The sequence below is a fragment of the Glandiceps talaboti genome, chromosome 20 (genome assembly GCF_964340395.1).
Source record: "Glandiceps talaboti chromosome 20, keGlaTala1.1, whole genome shotgun sequence".
NCBI classification, from domain to species: Eukaryota; Metazoa; Hemichordata; class Enteropneusta; family Spengelidae; genus Glandiceps; species Glandiceps talaboti.
Window position 1 is genome coordinate 512,698 of NC_135568.1, and position 23,536 is coordinate 536,233.

The 23,536-nt window shown below is 35.9% G+C and overlaps 1 protein-coding gene across 4 annotated transcripts in view; it reads left to right on the forward strand.

Annotated features, from left to right (window-relative positions):
- Nucleotides 1-1,119: 1,119 nt before the first annotated feature.
- The window catches only part of LOC144450451 (homeobox protein Mohawk-like), a 93,231-nt gene continuing 70,814 nt past the window's right edge, over nucleotides 1,120-23,536 (forward strand). Inside the window, exon 1 of one of the 4 annotated variants that reach the window (XM_078141060.1) lies at nucleotides 1,120-1,256. The gene's annotated coding sequence lies outside the window, so the exon portion shown is untranslated. Of the gene's footprint in view, nucleotides 1,257-11,368; nucleotides 11,477-12,268; nucleotides 12,361-16,013; nucleotides 16,095-23,536 lie in introns of those variants that run through there. The other 3 variants (XM_078141055.1, XM_078141056.1, XM_078141053.1) reach the window with 3 other exon arrangements.

Consider the following 23,536-nt stretch of genomic DNA (forward strand, 5'->3'; position numbering starts at 1 on the left):
ACGTGAGGCAGCATTGCCGTAAAAGGGACAGGGATTTACAACGATTGGTTCTTGTTAGTAAGCCAAGAACAATAATAACCACACCTCATTGTTGGGGTTGTTTTTATAAAGTTAACTACTTTAATCATAGACCCTCCACCAATTTAATTGTAGACAGCAATGGCATTGAGCAACCCTAATATGACACGCACTGTAATGACACCGTTTATCACTAGGGCAGTGTCGCCAATGAAGGACAAAAGAACAACTGGCGGCTGTCGACGACTTTACCCAGTTAACTCAAACAAGACTGTCATAGTTGTTGTCAAAGCATGTTGTTGGAAATGTTATATTCCGACGTTTCAACGGTGACTTTGAAAAGTCAGACATGGTTGATACGGCGTGATGACTTATACTAAATATATGCATACATGTCGTTATTACAGTCCGTTACCAAACTTTAAAGCTCTATAAATCGTTCGACCAGAAATAAAAATATTCTGCTACCACCACCACCACCACCATCATCATCATCATCATCATCGTCATCATCACTACCACTACAACCACCACCCTCACCACCACCACCACAATCACCACTACCACCACCACCATCACCACCACCATCATCATCGCCACCACTACCACCACCACCACCACCAGTATCACCACCACCACCTTCACCACCATCACTACCACCACCACCACTGCCACCACCACCACCACCACCACCATCATCATCATCATCATCATCATCATCATCATCATCATCATCATCATCATCATCATCGTCATCATCATCATCACCCCGTGTCATTGTATCATTATATAAAATATTATCTATAATCAAGACTGAATATAGACCATAGGAAAAAAATCGATGAATATCATTCTCTGTAACGCGCAGATATTTTATCTTAATACGTTGCGAGGCCAAATAAACACCTAACACACGATATGAAACCTTTACTACGCAAACCAATTATGCAAATGAAGACTGGTATTTTGTCTCTGATTGGCTATGCCCCCGTACCGTACGATAAAAAAAACCATGTGGACGAAATAGACATACTTTGCTAGAGTGGATGTTTTGAGCTGTTCAACGAAATACAGTTAAGAATCAAGCCGTTTGTTGTAGTTTTTTAAATGATGTAAATTACTCTTGTGCCTTTGGACGTGGACGTACAGCAACACACCGTATTACGAGTATACTTGTCGGCTGACGAGAACACACATACTTCGCTGCTTATCGAATTTCTCTTCCGTAATAGACAAAGGTATCGTGCTTGTTGTTTACTTATTCTAAGAACCACTGTCGTATTTTATAGGTTATTTTCTAGTTTGATTCGATAGTGTTTTTTTCTCTCAGACATTGGCATTTACAATTGTACTCGTACTCTGGATGACAGGTATATAGAACTCTTTAATTAATACACTGTTGTGACCTTGTGTACGTTATATATGTATGGCTTGCTATATATCTTGTTCGTCTTGTTAAACATGTTTAACGGTAGATATATATATTCACCCTGATTCATAGGACTTAACTCTGTCACCGTAGCTTTTGCGAACAACAATCCGTAGTTTATTACGGCTTTTGTTCCGTATACTGCGATTATGGACCGGAACGGGAGTCTATGCAACTGGCAAATGTGACCCCAACGCCCCGGTCGATCCGATTCAACAGGCTTAGAAGTTCCAACTATAAAAAACGAAACTTTAGGGTATGCAGTCAAAGTCAAAATTCATATAAACCCTTACAAATCACCCACGTCATCTCTGGGAACCGTCAGTTAGCGTCAGTTCGGACGAAACTGCAGTATCAAAGAATACTCTGGCTCCAGGTGCGCATTGGGTAACTACGTTTATCGGTCCGATAGACAGAGCTTTAAACACAGCGTGTCGCGTGTAAAATGTACCACGCCTCCTCTTTATGAAGACAAAAACACTCAAGCTATATTACATTCTAACCATCAGCAATAGTAAATACGTTTGAAATCCAAGAAACCAACAAAACGACGAAACATGTGTATGACCTGACCTGAAAAAGTGCTCAGTATGCCATTTCATCATTCACTGAGGTCAAGTTGTGGTATTCAAAGTACATTCAACACGTGGCATATTAACTTCTCTTTTTCACTCCCCAGCAAAGGGTGTGTCAATTATATAAATGAACAAAACAAATCAACTTCTGATTCAAATAATATTTGTCAAATTCATACAGTATACTAGTAAAAGTGGAGATCCATAATTGTTTTTAGAATATACCATGTTTACACTATTATGAATGAGATGACTTATACACCTCTACTACTAGATTCTATTCCACTCCGTACCTAACCCGTCCAAAACGATTTCAGAGGTCAAAGGGCATATTTTCATTATTTTACCAGTGCTTGACCTGTAATCTTTTAACTCTTAGAATTTTTTGTCTGCTACTAAATTCCCGCGCTTATCTTTATCAAAACACGACAATCCAAATATTCATGGTTTAGATGCACTTCGTGCACAGTCTATATATGATCCACTTCATATACGTTTACGATATAAAAAAATCTAAAATTGTACCTTATATTTGTATTTGTCTCTTTGTCCGTATAACGGGATGCCTCCCCGTTAGTTTTATTTCTGCTTATACTTGGTTCGCTTAATCGTTTTTATTCCCTCCATTTATGCTGAACGCAGACAGTCCAATGTTCAAGTAAACTATAAATATCGCTTTCTCAATGTGTGTCTATTTGTCTGTTTTCTCTTGTCGTTTCCGTTTCTCATTATCTGTCTGTCTCACTGTGTGTTTGTGTCTATGTATATATCTATCTATCTATCTATCTATCTATCTATCTATCTATCTATCTATCTATCTATCTATCTAACTATGTCTGTCTCTCTGTCTCTGTCTCTCTGTCTGTCTGTCTGTCTGTCTGTCTGTCTGTCTGTCTCTGTCTGTCTGTCAGTTTGTCTCTCTGTCTGTCCGTCTCTGTCTCTCTGTCTCCCTGTCTCTCTCTCTTTGTTTCTATCTCTGTCTCTCTCGCCCCATCTCTACCACCACCCTCCCTCCTCTCTCTAGTTTTTATAACCCAGAAACCTATTTGACCTGACAAATACATATAATAGATATATATCACGCATAACAGACATGAAGGAGCGTCCTGACACGAGGGGCAATGTTGAATTGTATGAAAACCATCGATTACTTGTCATTTGTACAGGTCAATAGTGTTTTCAAATATTTTAGATGTTTTCAACAATAAACCATAATTATTGACAGGAAGTGCTCCCTATTAGGTCAATTACCGTTTCTGATCAAGTGAATCACAACTATTTGGACCACTAAGAATGCGTCAAGTGATCAATGTCTGCAGATCACACTGATATGTGAACAAATGCAAATGAAATATTTGCATTTACACATAGCATGATTTACCATCGTGGCACAGAATCTCAAGATCTGTGTATAGCAGTAGTAAAGAGATGATTCGATACCACAGGTAGCATCTAGACTAGGTTTACTGAATCTTCACACGCACCTACACTTCATAGTATATAATATAATAGTATATTGTATTTAACATGACATAATGTAAAAAAATACATTATCTCGAGGAAAAAACAACATACAGAAAGAACATATCCTATATATACGTTTGACAAACACACAACAATTTAGCTAGGACGGTAGAGCACCAGTATTTGACATAGCAATTTTAATATAGGGTGATAGATAGGGTACTTTATTTTACGTGTTGGAACCGAGTTTACCAAGTTGTAAATCACTTCTTAGTTATGATACACTCTAGAATAGATTGCTAATTCTAGTCATAACATGTTATTGAGTTGGGATTTTCAGTTCAGTAGTGCTATAGGCTAGGTGAAATGTCTGTCTGTGTGTGTGTCTGTCTTGTCATAAAAATACAAACCAATGACATCACGACTTCCGTTCCACCGTGACGCTCTACACATTCACGTACGTGAGAATAAGTCGACCTTCTTATTCTATATTGACCGTCTTTTACAGTATGAGGTACATGGATATAAAGTTTGAAGACAACAGCGTTTGCTTTCAAATCTTCACTGGTTTGAATAAAGGGAAAGTCCAGTCAGACTTATTTCTGCCTTTAGTACAACTGTATTGATTACTGCTATCAACTTAAAGGAAAAGTCCAGTCAGACTTATTTCTGCCTTTAGTACAACTGTATTGATTACTGCTATCAACTTAAGGAAAAGTCCAGTCAGACTTATTTCTGCCTTTAGTACAACTATATTGATTACTGCTATCAACTTAAAGGAAAAGTCCAGTCAGACTTATTTCTGTCTTTAGTACAACTGTATTGATTACTGCTATCAACTTAAGGAAAAGTCCAGTCAGACTTATTTCTGCCTTTAGTACAACCATATTGATTACTGCTATCAACTTAAGGAAAAGTCCAGTCAGACTTATTTCTGCCTTTAGTACAACTATATTGATTACTGCTATCAACTTAAGGAAAAGTCCAGTCAGACTTATTGCTGCCTTTAGTACACTTGTATTGATTACTGCTATCAACTTAAAGGAAAAGTCCAGTCAGACTTATTTCTACCTTTAGTACACTTGTATTGATTACTGCTGTCAACTTAAGGGAAAAGTCCAGTCAGACTTATTTCTGTCTTTAGTACAACTGTATTGATTACTGCTATCAACGTAAAGGAAAAAGTCCAGTCAGACTTATTTCTGCCTTGATTACTGCTAGCAACTTAAAGGAAAAAGTCCAGTCAAACTTATTTCTGCCTTGATTACTGCTAGCAACTTAAAGGAAAAAGTCCAGTCAAACTTATTTCTGTCATATTAACGAAGACATTCATGTGTCCTTCTGTTTACTGAATGTCTGGTAACCGTGAGAATTATTGAAAGAATAATTTGATGACGGATAAACTCGGTAAAGTACTCTCTTTCTAAAACTACAGTTTCGCCATTAAAAATACACCAATAGAAGAGATCTTTGTATGTATCATAATGTATTGACTGAGTGTTTTGTTAATTCTTTATTTTGCCGTAGGAGTTCATAACATCTCGTTTATCGTTGTGTTGTACTTAAAAGTTCACAAAATGATTTACTCATGTGGGGGCAATCAACGACATAGAAAAAGAAAAACACAACCCTGTTGTGAAATGAAACGTAACGTTTGGTTTACAGAGTACGATTCACTGCTTTAATGAATTATATCAAACTTGACCTTGACGGTCTAGGACTAATATATATTATTTGTATTTCAAGGAGTCCAGTTCATCAAGTCTATTTATACAATTATTATGCATTCATTTGCGATCTGAATATTAGTCTACAAGTAGCTTTTTTCCTGACCCCCAATGCCCCATCGTATTAAGACTTACTGTGAATACCATACTACGCAGAGTGAACTGCTAAACAAACTCAACATATCAAACTTGTACGGAGTAATAAACAAAACAAGACGAAAAACAAATACAAGGTGATAATAAGATATATCAACAACATTTTGATGCTTCATAATTCTCTCTGAACTCTGTTTTTTCAACTTTCATCTTATATTTGATGTTAATGTATCTCTGCGTAAAAAGTGACATCACGAATACATCACAATGCCACTACAGTGTCATTTACGAATCACAAATCGGTATATTTTACAACGAACAAATCAGAAAGGCGATCAAACTCTGTTTCCATTGGTTGCGATAAAATGTTGCGATAGGATGAAAGTTTTTTGACCGGACAATTTTAGATAAAAGGAGAAAATGGATATATTTTGGCAACACACAAACTTGTATAAAAAGTACGCATGATTACAACATTACGAAATGCTAAGAAAAAGTGATTTGCCACAAGGAATTGAGTAAATGTAAATTCATATAGGATACCTGATAAAAGAAAAAATAACAGAAAAGTATACAAAAAAAGCGATGACGTCACAAGCATTAACTAAATGTTCTCGCGGTCACTCCACTTCTGTTTTTTTCTTCACATTTTTTTCCGGTAGTGAGAAACGAGGCGAGCTGCCATTGACGTACATGTATCGTATAGTTGAAAGGTGTATAGCATTCGTTATACAAACCTGTATTGTCAAGTAATATAACCATCTAAACAATGTATAACATACCATGAATGTTATTTCTCAGGAATCTCACCTTACCCTGTTATTATGGGGTGTTGAAATTTGATAGTTGGTCCACAAATTAAAAGAAATCGTTTATCACTCAATTGTTTGCTTTTGTATTTGGACCTTGAGATGTGAGGCATCAAGTGATCAAAATCATTGGTGAAAATTAAACAGTAGATTGATTTGTAAGAAAATAATATGTTGAGTTTCCTGTCAACAAACATTGGGGCGTAATTATTTTGATCAGCAAACATGTTAACCTTATTACGGACATAAATTACTCTTAAAATAACACAGCTGTATATGTTTTCTTAATGGTTTGTGCGATGTTGTGTTGAGTTGTAATGTGTAGCGTTGTTCTTTCTGCTGTGCTGCATCATAGTGAGTCGAGTTGTGTTGTGTTGCGTTGTGTCGTGTCGAGGTGTGTTGTGTTGTGTTGTTGTGTTGTGTTGTGTTGTGTTGTGTTGTGTTGTGTTGTGTTGTGTTGTGTTATATGAATTACATGTACATGTATTGTTGTGGTGCAAATATGTGTGTTGCCATGACTACATTATATAATGTTACAGTATTTTGCGGACGTTTATAGGGTATTTATACATGCCACGGTGTCATATCCTACATGTTATGGTGTACCAAACTTTGCTGAAACCCATGTAGTGATTGTATACATAATCCGTATTTTATTTTTCTGAAATTCTGTGCCAAGCTGTGATGGCGTTCCATTATTAGTGTAGTGTTAAATCATATCACACGATACTAAAGTTCGTGTGTGTTGCTATAACATTGGAATTCAAGCATAACTCTTTTATTTCATATATAATAAAAACCCGAAATTGATCTTTAAATATCCGGAGTTATGTTACGAAGTTTATACTCATATTCCCCATGAAAATAATGTTATGAACAACATATTTTATATTTGTCGTTTTCATAACAGACTTAGTGGCACACGGGACAGTGAGGTCGTTTGTTGTTGTTTTCATAACAGACATATTGGCATACGGGACAGTCAGGTCATATGTTGTTGTTTTCATTACAACCTTAGTGGCATACGGGACAGTCAGGTCATATGTTGTCGTGTTCATAACAGACTTAGTGGCATACGGGACAGTCAGGTCATATGTTGTTGTTTTCATTACAACCTTAGTGGCATACGGGACAGTCAGGTCATATGTTGTTGTTTTCATTACAACCTTAGTGGCATACGGGACAGTCAGGTCATATGTTGTTGTTTTCATTACAACCTTAGTGGCATACGGGACAGTCAGGTCATATCTTGTCGTTTTCATAACAGACATATTGGCATACGGGACAGTCAGGTCATATGTTGTTGTTTTCATTACAACCTTAGTGGCATACGGGACAGTCAGGTCATATGTTGTTGTTTTCATTACAACCTTAGTGGCATACGGGACAGTCAGGTCATATCTTGTCGTGTTCATTACAGACTTAGTGGCATACGGAATAGTCAGGTCATATGTTGTTGTTTTCATAACAGACTTAGTGGCATACGGGACAGTCAGGTCATATGTTGTTGTTTTCATAACAACCTTAGTGGCATACGGGACAGTCAGGTCATATGTTGTCGTGTTCATAACAGACTTAGTGGCATACGGGACAGTCAGGTCATATGTTGTTGTTTTCATAACAGACTTAGTGGCATACGGGACAGTCAGGTCATATGTTGTCGTGTTCATAACAGACTTATTGGCATACGGAATAGTCAGGTCATATCAAACCAATCAGCATATTAGACCAGAGTTACAATACCATTAATATTTCATTTTGAAATTTTGAGAATTTTCTTTCATAGAATTTTGATTAATTTGTTTGGTTTGTAATTATGGAAATAGATAAAATACTGGGGATGGCGATGAATTGTAGAAATAAAAGGAGAAGGTACTTCTAGGCGCTATAAATGTTCTTAATAGTACCAGCATGTCTAAATAATACATGATTAATAAAAAACTTGGGCGGGTTTCTCATTTATAACACAATAGGCAATGAACTCGCCTAACACTTTCGTGGGCTGTATGTAATGATAAATAATTGAAAAAATAGACATTCTGTGTAAGTTAAAATGTGTGTTATTAGCCATTGATATTATCAATATTATTCACGCAAAAGTATGTTTATGTTGACGTCAATGTGTACGTTGTAAAACCATTTGATATGACAATGTTATTTCTCAATGTTTTTGAATGTCACAGGATGTTCCAATTTCGTGTATATTATTAGCATAGCACCATGCCGCAATCCATCGACCCCACCCACAATATTATATTTCATGTGTAGATAAAAATAACAGAAAAAAACATAACTCGACACCTCTATTCGTGAAAGTTTATTTATTGATGACATATTTATTTCCTCTTTGATCTAAATTAAGTTATTTTTCTAGTGCAAAGTCAAATTCGATAAAATAGACTTTATATCATTTGAACCCTTGACCCCATTAGCCATTACGAGCAATTAATCATAAATAAACAGGTTATGCTTGAAACTAGGTCGTCGTATTTTCTTTTAATGTGTTGTACAGTGAAGTTATTGCACAGTTTTACAATCAATGTTTAGTTGACACCCCACACCCCTACATACATACATACATACATACATACGTACATACGTACATACGTACATACGTACATACGTACATACATACATACGTACATACATACATACGTACATACATACATACATACATATATACATACATACATACATACATACATACATATATACATACATACATACATACATACATACATACATACATATGTGTATATACTTTTTGTTTCTTTGTTGTACATATCATTTCGTATTTACCTTTTCAGAATCAAAGTACAAAATGTACTGAGAATACTCTACGAAAATGATAATAGATTTTTCCGTGTAATGGTATTGATCTTTAGTCAAAGGGTAAGTCAATGTTTAAGCTCAGTGTGTTTCACTTCTGCCACTGTGTACAGGTTGGAAACTGGTGTATTACTGTAAGCATTTCTGGTATCAACATTTAAAGCAAGTTCAGTGTTTAAGTTACAAAGCATTTATCTAACAGCTGTTTTGGCGTAGCGTCAATTTGTCGGCGATGAATTCGCCACACTTTTCTGTCAATAGTGTTCGATCACTGTTTGCATACACTTTGAGATGACCTTGGATGAAGCATAAACTTGTCAAGCAGTTTGCCTTACACTTGAAACTGATACAAACGGTAAATAAATTGTGCTTGAGCCACGTAAATATTACAATAACAACGTGTAGAGGGACTATGTTCCCAGTAGAAGTGACATATTAGAACATGTATGTACATTTGAGTGCATTTGGTCAGGGTCTTCTTAAATGAGAAATTTGCTGGTGACTAAAGGAACTTTGGATGACCCATTTCATCTCTTTAATTAAATACTTATATTCATTAATCTATTTCTGATGTATACAGATAATTTATGTCCAAATTGTATCCTTTATGTCCATAGGTTTATAGTTGTTGGTATTTGTTTATTTATACTCGTTGGAGAATTTATTTAACCAACCAACAAACAAATACTCCTGAACACCAAATTATTAAAATATAATTCATAATATATAGTTGGTTTTCTATTGCCATGGTTGACTTTCTATTGTCATAGTTGGCTTTCTATTGTCGTGGTTGGCTTTCTATTGTCATAGTTGGCTTTCTATTGTCGTGGTTGGCTTTCTATTGTCATAGTTGGCTTTCTATTGTCGTGGTTGGCTTTCTATTGCCATGGTTGGCTTTCTATTGTCCATGGTTGACTTTCTATTGTCATAGTTGGCTGTCTGTTGTCATAGTTGGCTTTCTGTTGTCATAGTTGGCTTTCTATTGTCATGGTTGGCGTTCTTTTGTCGTGGTTGGCTTTCTATTGCCATGGTTGGCTTTCTGTTGTCATGGTTGGTTTTCTATTGTTATGGTTGGCTTTCTATTGTTATGGTTGGTTTTCTGCTGTCATGTTTAGTTCTCTAATTCTGTTGTCATGGCTGGCTTTCTGTTGTAAAGTGTGCAACTAAGGTTTCGCCGCATTGTTTAAAGTTTTGCATTTGGTCGGCATACAACATTTTACAACACCGAGTACAAATACAAAATGTCCATGCATGTAGTTAATAATGACCGCCAAGATTTTATTGACTTATCAAAATTGTACATAGGTACTTAGTAGGGTATACACATTTCCGTATTTAGTTTAATTTCGTAGTAACCCCACCATACAAGTTGCATGACCTGTTAAAGACAAATTTTAACTTTAGTTAGTTTAAGGTTATAAATATGGACTCTGCAAAAAGGGTCACCAGAATAGTAACCATGGCAAATGAAAAGATAAGCCCATTTGTTGTCATGGTAGATTGATCCTGAATATGCACGGTAGCTATACATTTGTAATTGTAATAAAAATAGCTATGTAAATAGTAATTTATGCACCGAGTATGGGCCAGAGTATATCAATATCGAATTAATAATAACCTGCGGCCATTTTGGAAACTACTTCATTATTTGGTCATGTTCAGTGTCCTATAAATGGTAGCATGTTGATGTGTTGTACACTGAACCTCAGTGAGAGAGATGAATCTTGAATACCGTCTGTATTATTTTACATACGTACCTGGTGAAAATAACGGCAACGCGTGTTGTGTCATGAACTGAGAGAGTTGTTGCCTGGGTTGAAGTGTTGGTGAACGACTTGTGTCGACCCTGGCATACGATGGTCTTGTATTATACCGTTGCCTTATTCATGACTGTTTTGAAGACAGATTCTTTTCATTACTCTTAACATATTGATTGACAGTTAAGCTGTATCACACACGCGTACTAGCTAGGGCGCCCCCGCCGTCGAAAATTGTAACAGTCTCCTCTACAAAGTTTCAGGTGGTATGAAAATACATATTCGTAACACTGAATTGTTTTTAGTTTCCATTCTCATTTGAAATTTCTCCATTTTTATTTAACTACTTGTAAAAGTAAAACTCGCGAGTATGTGTTGCAAGACATGTTTCTTACAAGGCGTTGTCAAATAGAAAATAACCTCTTGGTCCTCCTAGTATTCAAACATGTAACACTTTGTGTGGTTGTGATGGGCGACATTGATATCTGAATACACGGATAAATACGGGTCAGATTCCAGTGGCTCAGCGAAACTTTAAATGTCAAAAGAAAGGTATTAAAGGTTCGACGAACTGTAATATACAATAACATCGTATCTGTAGATTGCTAGCCTCTGGATATAACAAGTACAGAACGGAAGGAAAGGTTTTAGACGTTGGTCTAAGGTATGGTATACCAGTCTAGATTTACTCTACGTGGCACGGGCTTGGCGGCGCATTAACACAGATTTGTACTTTGGGTTTGGAAAGTCCGTGTTACCAGAACCTTTCAAGGTTAGTAAGTTAGTATACAAGTACTTTAAACGATAACTTATGTTAACATTAATACAGCGCTATCACTTTCCATAGTTTATCGTCAACTTTTGTAATCCATTACTGCAGTGATTGTCTTGTTTTCCCGTCGGATAACAGCTGTGTTGTACTGACAACGTCTCAGGAACACTATCTGATCGTGTTACACTAGAGGGTTAATCACACACAAAGTACGTTGCTAGAAATGTTAGATGATTGTATAAAAAATGACCCTAAATGATAAATCTAGACGAACACATGTCTGTATATTGTCAGCTTTTGGGATCAAACATTAGGGTCTCGCGTCCGATCCATTCAGCATTCCATATTGTTTTAACTCAGCATATGTCCAGCATATGTTCAACACTGACACTCGAGTTTGTACAAAGTGTAGAAATGTTTTCACCAGGTTTACCGACCCTTTGTATAGTCGAGGACATAAACACTGCCTATTGGTCCGAAACACTCTTCAGGTGTTGTCTAGCCAAACTCATTAAGTTTGACCTTTTGATGACCCAAACTCAACAACTCCATAGGAAACTGACGAGTTTTAGAAGTGACTGGGGTGTGACATCGGCTGACCTTAAGAACGGAAGTGGGTATTGATGCAGTCGCTAGCCCACACACATCAGTTTATGGCAGTGGTATAACAGCTCGGGGGAAAACTTATGTTTTAGAGAAATGGGATTGAAATAAAGTAAACAACGGGTCGAGATTCATAAACATCGACTACATATTTTAATTGAGTACAACTTATTACCTTAGGAGGTTACACATACATTCCTCCTATAAAAACAACTCTGTGACTACAAATCCAACCCCGCGCCAAAACTCGAAAATATCCAAGTCAAGTTCTACACCTTACAGTAAGTGTTATGTTGGTTGTTTCGTCATAGACCTTATACGTACAGGGTCCATGGTTTTGTTGGAATCTTTTTAATTTTCCAGTATGGTCACTACTGTTTGATTTTGTATTTCTTCTCTTACAACACCGTATTTATTTCGAGTGAATTTGTCTGAGGATGTCTTTCGGTCATTCATTGTTAGGTCACAATATATATAAAGACAAAGAGATTTACAGAGTAACTGATAGAAGACAGAGAAACCAACCAACGAATACTATGTATGTATGTATGTATGTATGTATGTATGTATGTATGTATGTATGTATGTATGTATGTATGTGTGTATGTGTGTGTGTGTGTATGTATGTATGTATGTATGTATGTATGTATGTGCGTGTGTATGTGTGTATGTATGTATGTGTGTGTGTGTGTATGTGTGTGTATGTGTCCGGCAGTCCGGCATCATGTCATGTTCCACAGTCCATAACACTCTATTCTTGACCCTCACATTCCTAAATTGACTTTCCCCTTATCCATGACCTTTCCACCCTATAATAGCCTTTAATGTTTGTGGTCTTAAATTTAAACTAAATATTCGGCTAAACTTAGAATAATGCCTTCACTTGCATATTAATGGAAGAAACGTCTGGAAACTGTCACTTACCAGTACCTTAAAAATGTTACATTACGCGGTTGTGAAATACAACACCAGACAGTTTAATATAATGAAATATTGTCGAAAACGTTTTTATGGTGGTATCAAGTCAATAAGGTAGACAGCTCATGGTTTATTTTAATACTATGTCAGACGTTCAATCCGGCTTCTGATCAAACACAGTATATCAGTTACCTTAATTGTTTTAGAAGTAAGAAAGTTTATATTTTTCATATCAACAGTCACTGATATTTTGTAACGTTAAATCGTGTAACTATCGACTAGGGAATTTCCTGTTTCTCAGATCAGAACATGTTTTCTGCTTTCGGGACGCGTTGCCAATAATAACCCCACCCCGTTGTTTAATTTTGTTGTCACAAAACGCCTTCTTTCTTTATGATGGCAAAGAAAACTTGCTAGTGTACATTAAATAAACGACATTTTGCAGACAATCTGTAAGTATGCAGATTTTCATATTAGGATTCAAATTTGAGTTAGATTTCAATATGTTTCATTAACCATTCCTAAGTGCACGACTACATATGTAACGACCGGGGCAACGTCCCTATTAAACGTATGTGAATTGTAGATATAACAAAGTAGGATCCTTTATTGCACTATTATTTATAGAACTCGAAGGTGAAGGCTGTACTGGGGGGGGGGGGCAAAGGTCAAGACTGTTTGTGGGGTCTTGATGTATACAGATAATCATGTGATAATACCAGACTGCGATATACTATACTGCGATAGTTTCACATGTATTACCATAACGTCATGTGTTTTGCCATTATCTTGTCAACATTTTATAATGGTAGAAATAGTCTCTTTTTTCTATTTATCACACCTTTAATTGTGGTTTTCGTCTATTGTGTCACGTTTATATACGTACCGCATTCGATTGGCTGTCGTGTATTATTACGCAAAAATGGAAACTTAGGCGTCTACCGTTATAAAGGCAAAATAAAAACTGGTTTGGTTCCAATTACCTACAGTTAGGGAGGCTGGTTTTGAATGTTTCTATCTTTTGGGAGTCTTTGTAAATTTTAAGCTATATTTGAAGAATTTAAGATTTGGCTTTCGGGTCATTGGACTGTAGTATATGAACGTCACATACATATATACGAGTATTGTTTTAGCGATGTTTTAAAACGTGCCGTTCTAGAGAAATAAAAATGGAAAAAAACGGTGCACATAAAACGATGTTTGATAAAACAGATCAAGCTACCTCCGAGTCCTAAGTTTCGCGTTTCATTTCTGCAATTCTTTAGATAACAGACACTGCTACAATATAAAAATGTTATCTACAAAATTAATGTTCGACTTACATGTAATAAATAAAATATATGCAGAGCTGGGCAACACAGAATTGCCGGGAGCTACTTGTAAAATACATGGTCGTTATTTTAGTTGAGTCATTCGACGCTCTCATTAAAATCTCTAAAGTTTTACGTCAGTATAGAACAATTTAACCAGAAAATATGGTCATGAAATAGAGATGTAGTGTTCAAAGCAGTAAAACTCTTTCCTACTCCCAGAGCGACCGTGAACAATATTTCCCGCCAAACGAAATGGAACATTTTGTTCAAGCGTCATTGACATTGTCGTTCATCGGGTTCTTCATACCGTCGTAAACCCAGCCTCTTTTACGGCACCGTCCAATACGCATCGTCAATATCAGCACAGATCTGGTTTGCGAGAATGAGTACTTGATATTTCGCAGTTTCGCGGAAGAAATATCAGTTTAATAGTTTGTGAGAATGGGTTCTTCTCAAATTATGGATATTGGGTGAGAATAATGGTATTCGGTAATCTAACTAACACATTCTACATTTTCCCGTCTCCACATGAATATTATATAAAAGAAAAAAATCAATTTTCAACCAAGATGACCAGCGAGTCTTCCACAGCTGTTAAAATTCAATTCATACTAGTATATCGGTTTCCATTGTAAATAGATGGCCTATACCCTCTCTCTCTCTATATATATATATAGACGAAAAACCCTACTTGATTTTCTTCTACCCTCAACATATATATATATATATATATATATATATATATATATATATATATATATATATATATATATATATATATATATATATATATATATATACTATTACGCTCTGCCACTGCGGTATAGAGCACTGTCTTAGCAGATTGATACTCACCGAGTTATATATATATATATATATATATATATATATATATATATATATATATATATATACATATATATATAGTTTTGGTAGTACTGGAACTCTTTCTTGGTTGTAACTCGGAGTTTCACGCATGGTGCGAGTGTCTGATGATCGCACCATGCGTGAAACTCCGAGTTACAACCAAGAAAGAGTTCCAGTACTACCAAAACTATTACGCTCTGCCACTGCGGTATAGAGCACTGTCTTAGCAGATTGATACTCACCGAGTTACATATATATATATATATATATATATATATATATATATATATATATATATATATATATATATATATATATATATATATATATATATATATATGGTATTTTATTTATTGCATCCCTTTTGTATCAGGGGATCACTAAGCATGTTAAGAGCAGCACTAACAGAAAAACAAAATACATACATGATACACTACTAAAAGTTAGAGAAGATACGACTAGTATAGTCACATACAGAAACAAACAATATGTATTTGAGGCAAAACCGGACGCTGAAACGGTCAATGTGTAACTCCCGAGAAACACGTCTTCGGAACCATAAATTGCATAGATACCACCAGAATCAATTGTCTCAGTGCAGTTTTTTTTGTGACCCAATTTAACGTGACCCTCTGTCCAGACAGCATAAAGAAAACCTGCTGTTTTCAATAGGAATAACAACCTTTATTCCCCTGTCTGTCCTGTTCGTATCCGCTTGTTTGCGCATGTGCAGTGTTAGAAACATGCCTTCATTGTCGAGTACAATTGGGTATTGAGACGACTCCGCCCATTTCATGTTACAGTCTCCTAACGTGTAATAGAAAACGTTTGTTCGCGTGTAAGGGTACAGCGTTGAGTGAGAATACAGCATACAGAGTGGTCGTACGTTTACTTCTAAGACTAGTGGAATGTTATAGGTAGGTGTTCAATTTATGTGAGGTATATCCGAGATGTACGTATACGTTGTAACAGACAGCCTTCGTTGTGTCAGTATGTTTATTTTTTACGTCGATTTACTATTCAAGCGATTTGATGATAATGTACAACATTTGACATAACAACTGATATCAAAAAATTCAATTTGGGTTAGTATAGACATAGTGAAAGCTGTTTAACTTTAGAGCTTCACTTTACAGAAAACCACTGCTGTGTCTTTCGTGCATTACTCGTATGACGTGCACAAAAGTTGAATCACCAGACATTTCCTTCCCTTCGTCAGGAAAACTGAGTGGTTTGAATACCATGTCAACCGTCACACTACTCAGACATATTGTTCTAGACTTTGAGATGAATGAGATTCATAATTTCCGTACCGTGAACTACGCAAGTTTATGATACAATGAACTCTGTTGCCACCAGTCGCAAACTTGTTCGTCATTTCTACGTGTAGCAATGCAAGCATTATTTCAGTAGCTTATTTTTTCACACTTTCTGAGAACAAGAATTTGCAATTTTACAACATCGACAACGATACGACTCGTGTTCCCTTGGCAACGATGGATAGACATGTGTTTTATTTTTCAACTGTTGCACTTTGTGTTCGTGCGTGTGTTAATGGAATGACACGCTTCGCAGGTTTTGTTATTGGACCAATGTCCCCCTCCCTCTCTGGTCTTCCTGTCGTAATGGTGTAGTGTTGTACTTGTGCTCTGCCAAATGAGCATCACCCAAACATCTTAGCATGTTACATGTCATTGGAATGGTTTGGCCAATTGTGTTAGTTTCGTCCGTACAGATAATTCAAAACCCCATCCCAAGCTCCAAAACTTGACAAGTCATGGTTCACAGCTTTTCTAGGGTGTTTATTTTTTTGTTTTGGAAACGAAAGATTCTTAGCCAAGACAGATTTACTTTGACAAAGAATCTCGGTGTTTGTACATTTGTCTACCAAAGTAATTCCACGATTCCATGTTAGAAAAAACAGAGATTACTACCACTACTTGAATATTGAAAGGATTTAAACTGTCTGCATTTGAAGGAGACGTTTACATGGTGCTGATGGCCGTGTACTTTTCACATTTCTTTAAACGACTGTTGTGTAACGACATCTGACCAATTCGATCCCTGATCACCCCCCCCCCCCCCGAGCACTTCACTTACCCCCATCGGCACACTAGCCAAAACTAAGTAAACAAAAACATCAACTTATCATCTTTGCAAACTTAAAGTTCAACCAACCCCCCCCCCCCACCCCCACCTGCAATAATCGTGTTGGAAGTTCTGAAACTAGACACTTTATAGTTAGTTAGTTAGTTAGTTAGTTAGTAGTTAGTTAGTTAGTTAGTTAGTTAGTTAGTTAGTTAGTTAGTTAGTAGTTAGTTAGTTAGTTAGTTAGTTAGTTAGTTAGTTAGTTAGTTAGTTAGTTAGTTAGTTAGTTATTTTATTCACTGTACTTTTTAGATGTAGATACACAAAACACAAGGCAATGGTACCTCTAACATAAATTTAACACACTAAAGTAAAAGTCGATAAGTACAGAGGGTCAACCAAAGGCAGATGGCACATAATTATATTACATGTAACAGTTCAGACCTGGAGTCAAAAAACACTGAAAATTTAAACACTTCGGATTTACGACAGTGTATATGGACATTTTCATATATGGAAGGGGGACAAGCTATAATAAGCAGTATGCCGCCAATATCTATAACTACTAGTGCGAGCTTTACCTGTATTTCACATGCAACGCAAATTTTCACACAAAAGCTAATTTTTAAAAAGCGTGCTCGACTACATACGCTTTGATATGAATTAAAGCATATTACATGACCGAACTGCGAAAAGATACCAAGAAATATACAAAGCCTTGTTATTATATTTACTTCTCATGAAAACGCAAGTTGGAATTAGCAATGCAAACATTAGGGCTGTCACATCGCTGAAAAACAGACACCACGGTATTCACAGTATCACAGAGGTCAATAATTCATTTGTGTTCGATGACATCGAGATACCTCTCAGGTTAAGACTTGGGGTTAAGAAGGTGGATTTATTTAATTGATACCCACACACCTGTATAAACTCGGTCATAATCGCTGTTTTGAGCGAGGCGACGAACAATGTAAAAAGTTGCGTACTTTGTTATTCTTGTGATTTTCAATACTTAAACATCTCTTGGTGCAGAATTCCTAAATACCCCCTTGAATATATCCATGGATTCAGCTAGATTTGTAGTGTTTTCCTACCTGACATTTTCAGAAAACTTGATTAATAATAAGTGTATATCGTGTAGACATATGAATTGGACTGACTTTTTGCACGCTTTACTCGGCATAATCAATCATTGGTTGATGTGTACGTTGGGTGTTTACATTCTCCATTCGACGTCATTTTCTGGCATCTTTCAGTGGATATTTAAGTTAACCAAGGCTTGATTAGTTTTGTTGTTAGGTGATACCGGTTCGACCTCGATGGAACTCTTGTGTCTACACGAAAGACAGTGAGAGTTTCTGTTAAGGATCCGTAACCTTGGACAAATGGAACTGTATATTATTGTTATTTTTTTTATAAAGCCGCCTGTACAAGATGGTTAAGTAATCTATCTGATTGTGTCAATACTATACTTGTGTGGGACTGTTAACTTTCACATTATTTCGTCATCTAAGTTCGGGATGAGATGATGCAGACATTTTGTCATAAGGTCGCGAGATGCCAACATATGTTGGGGATGCCAGGATGCTGGGATAAGGGTGATTTTAAATTTTAGGACTGTTGCCAATAAAAACAAAAGTAAAGGAAAAGGTATACCAAAAGATGTATGTATGACAGTATGATTGTATGTATGTATGTATGTATGTATGTATGTATGTATGTATGTATGTATGTATGTATGTATGTATGTATGTATGTATGTATGTATGTATGTATGTATGTATGTATGTATGTATGTATGTGTGTGTGTGTATGTATGTATGTATGTATGTATGTATATGTATGTATGTATGTATGTGTATATGTATGTATGTATGTATGTATGTATGTATGTATGTATGTATGTATGTATGCATGCATGCATGCTTGTTTGTGCGTTTGTGCGTTCGTTTATTTGTTTTGTTTGTTTGTTTGTTTGTTTGTTTGTTTGTTTGTTTGTTTGTTTGTTTGTTTGTGCTTACGTATGTTTGGACGAATGGCCGACTGCAACTTTTGTAGTCATTGTTTCAAAAGATAGAAAAGTAAACAGTAAACAAAGCAGAAAAACATTGCACTGTGGAGAAATCAACGCATAGCAGAACAAAGCAAAACAAGATAACATACTTGGGATGTTGGGTGGGGTCATTATTTCGAAAATGTACCCCAAGTCTCAATCACCAATTTATGTCTAAGCGTTGTAATTTTGATAATAATTTTTGTTTCGTGATCATCACGACAGCTGTTGAAAGAATTATCACTCTCCAAGGACATAATTTCGTCAGCGATCTTTGCAAATCTGAGTAAAGTACTCCAATTCACATATCTGTTTCACTTAGTTATGACTTTGTTGAGTTTTCCTACACTCCTAATACACGTGGCATACATCACTGCCGTGTTAAAGTCATTAAAGTCTATTTACCTTATAGTGGTGATCTGTATGAACAGTGTGTTATTGGACAATATCAACCTTGTACATTACTATTAATACTTACCAGACACGTGTAGGCTCTGAAAATTAATATACTCTAATGTTTTATAGTTTTCGGCATACATATATCAACTCGGTGGCTTTGTCATACAAGATTTCTTCAGGTTGAACAGATAAACAGTCACAAGTTAAAGGCTAAAGGTTGTAACATTTAATAAAATATTCTCTATATCAACTTTTGAGCTCTTGATGTGTGTTTGTGTAAGAAGTTAATCAGTCGGACAGTCAGTCAGTCAATTTATGTTTTTTTCAAATTACTAATTTGCTTCATAGTTAGGTATTTAACTAATTAGTCACTCGCTCTTTCCCTCACTCACTCACTCACTCACTCACTCACTCACTCACTCACTCACTCACTCACTCACTCACTCACTCACTCACTCACTCACTCACTCACTCACTCACTCACTCACTCACTCACTCACTCACTCACTCACTCACTCACTCACTCACTCACTCACTCACTCTCTCACTCACTCACTCACTCACTCACTCAACTGGTCAACTGTCGACAACATCTACAAAATTATGAAAACCCTAGCCACTCCATGCCAAGTAAAATGTTCCAAATGTAACGACATTGCTGATGACCTTCTCATTCATCTAACAACACCAAGTCATCATAGATCCATATCCATTATCTCTGAACAACTCTTTTCAACGAACTCCATGTAGACACTTCTGTGGCTTTGTTCAACTTAAACGAGCTTAATTTTATAACAAGTACTTCTAGATATTAATTTCAACTTTATGCATATTATGTGCCTTGACTACTAGTCTCCAAGCCAACGCCATGTTCATTGACACGTGACCATTATTTAGATTTTACCTCTCTAATTTGTAGTTTTTGATTTTGTGTTGATGTAACTCTTCTCTTCCTTGAGGAGAAATAAAGAAACAACAACAACAACAACAACAACAACAACAACAACATGGAGAGTAATTTCATAATTTTACATACTACAATCACTCAAAGAAAGTTGATATTTTGCCTTCATAGGGTATATTTGCTATGGACCATTACATGATGGGAGTCAGCAGAAAGAATATATTCATGGTTGAACAATGAATATTTATGAGAGATGTTTTACATTGAAGAGTATAAACACTCAGGAGTCATGAATATTCATTGTGCGGGCATGGATATATCATTTCTACTGACGCCCATCAACTCGTAAATTACTTGTAATTAAATCTAACTTACTTGTAAGTTACTAATAACTAAAGCTACCTAACTTGTACTAATTAAAGTTACCCAGCTTGTCTATTACTGGTAACTAAAACTACCTAATTTGTATATTACTGGTAATTAAAGCTACCTAACTTGTAAATTAATGGTAATTAAAGCTACTTAACTTATCAATTATTGGTATGTAAAACCACCTAGCTTGCCAGTTGGTTGTGATTAAAGCTAAATAACTTGTAAGTTACTGGTAAGTAAAGCTACCAACTGTTCAATTATTGGTAAATAAAGCCACCTAGCTTGACAGTTGCTTGTAATTAAAGCTACCTATCTTGTCAGTTACTGGTAAGTTAAGCTAACTAATTTGTCAATTACTGGTGAATAAAGCTACCTAACTTCAAAATTATTGATGAAGCTACCTAAATTGTAAATTATTGGTAATTAAAGCTACCTAATTAACTGAACATGATACTTCTGGTAAAATTTATTTGATACCAACTACATAACCATCGTATCGTTGATGGAGTCAGTTATTTTGAACACACTGTTGCTAAGTAACCCTTTTTATTGGACGATGGTAATAAAGGATGACAATATCATGAAAATAGCATAAATATAGCTTAAAACTTTTTCAAAAATTGAGTTCCCCTTTTTATCGAAAATCGTATTACTGGCAACGCAAACATTTGCCTTTGTTAGTTTCCTGGTGATTTTCAATATTTTTGTCTCTAGTAGCAAAAGGTCGAGGGGTATAAATAAACAAATTATCGCAGCTGATCTAAAAAAATCGGGTTAAATACAATTTTATTACGTTTCCCTTTACAAATCTGTCGTGCAACGATTTATTCCGTGTGTAAATGACAGCTATGGTTAAAATGTTACTGATGTTGCCGGGCAGTGAAAAAAGTCTTAACACGATCATTTGATACAAAGAACCCCGGATACACGAGGCTTAAAATCCTAACCCAATAGCTCACTAAATCAAATAGTTATAATCACTTGAAATATGCCAACTTTATACTTGTCAGCTTCATCGTGTCTGACTTGAATCCTCGCAATTTTGTTATTTTCTTTCATGACACATGTACTGTTAAAATTATAAATTGACAAATCGGCACACTCATCAGGTCTAACCATACCCTGTGAGTTGGGGTTGTCTTTTAGCCGCGTGGTTCAACCTCTTGCGTCTTAGTACCACTACTGTTGCGGTTTGATAAAATTTGTCATTCTGTAAGTTCAGTTTGAAAACCGAACAACGCTGATTTTCATGGGCACACTCCAGTTTCCCCTGCATCACTGAACCCACTATAGTTGGCCCTGGGGCTCACTGGACTTACTGGGAGATGAGTTTATAAAAACCTAAAGAACTATTCAGTATAAATAACGATTATTATAGTTAGACAACGTGAACACAAATATAATCTAAACCAACCAATACATCTAGTCAGTAATCATGTACTATTTGACGGATACTAAGTTAAGGTACAGCAAATTAAATTTGTCTGGAATTTTTTTTAGAGTAGTTTCATTTTCTATTAAATGGAATTAGCTATCTTTTATAGCTTGTTTTGGTATTGCTGTTCATGCAAATATTTATGTTCGAAGTAGTTTGTTTTTAACCACATTTATTATAAACTTCTGAATAGTAATATCACTTGTCATTTATCCAAATATTCTGTGACATATTGTCTTTGCTATAAGAATCACGCCATTGTTACAAATACGTCATTTCAAATGTGGTCTGATATTTGATGTGTAATTGATATTAATCTAGCCGGCCTCACACTAAGCTTACTTTGTGGCACTTTCCATAAATCATCGGAATGTAATGATATGTGTAATTTTATACTTGAAGTTAACAAAGCCCAAACAAACACACAATTTTTTGGACAATGTTAACTGTTTATTTAGGAATTTATCTTTGACGAGTATACTAGCTGTGAATTGAGATGATCGTGTTTTCCGACTTGTCATATGTGTACTTTACTTGTTCGCACACATTTGGTCGGATCTCTAACCCAACTTTTCAATGCGGTGTGCTTAGTTCGTATAATAAACAGACTAAGACTTTGTAAAACCCAAATATTTGCCTTGAAAGTCATCATCACATTCTCTCAAGTTTGGCTCTCATGCCAGGCTCCAAGTTTTCTCCATGTCTCTCGGCAACCTCTCGTCGTCACCTAACCAAAATGATAAATGAATATACGCTCGGTGGATATAACCTTGTAGATTGTCAAACACAACAATGCCTCGATGACACGCCTCTTCTAAGTTATGTCAGATAAAGGTCCCTCGATGGGGATATAGGCATAAATCACCAACAGTCCAGCAAAGACACGCATGAATTCGCCGGCAAACACAGGTGTCACTCGTTCTTACATGTTGTACCGAAATTGGTTGATGAAAAATTTCAATATGTTATACCAACACATCACACCGTGACTCTGCTGAGTGTATGTTTCGAACTTTAAACTTTATTCCAAAACGGTTATAAATGCAACATACTGAGATGACCCGAATTCATTGATTTAAAAGGGGAGACGCCCATACAACCAATG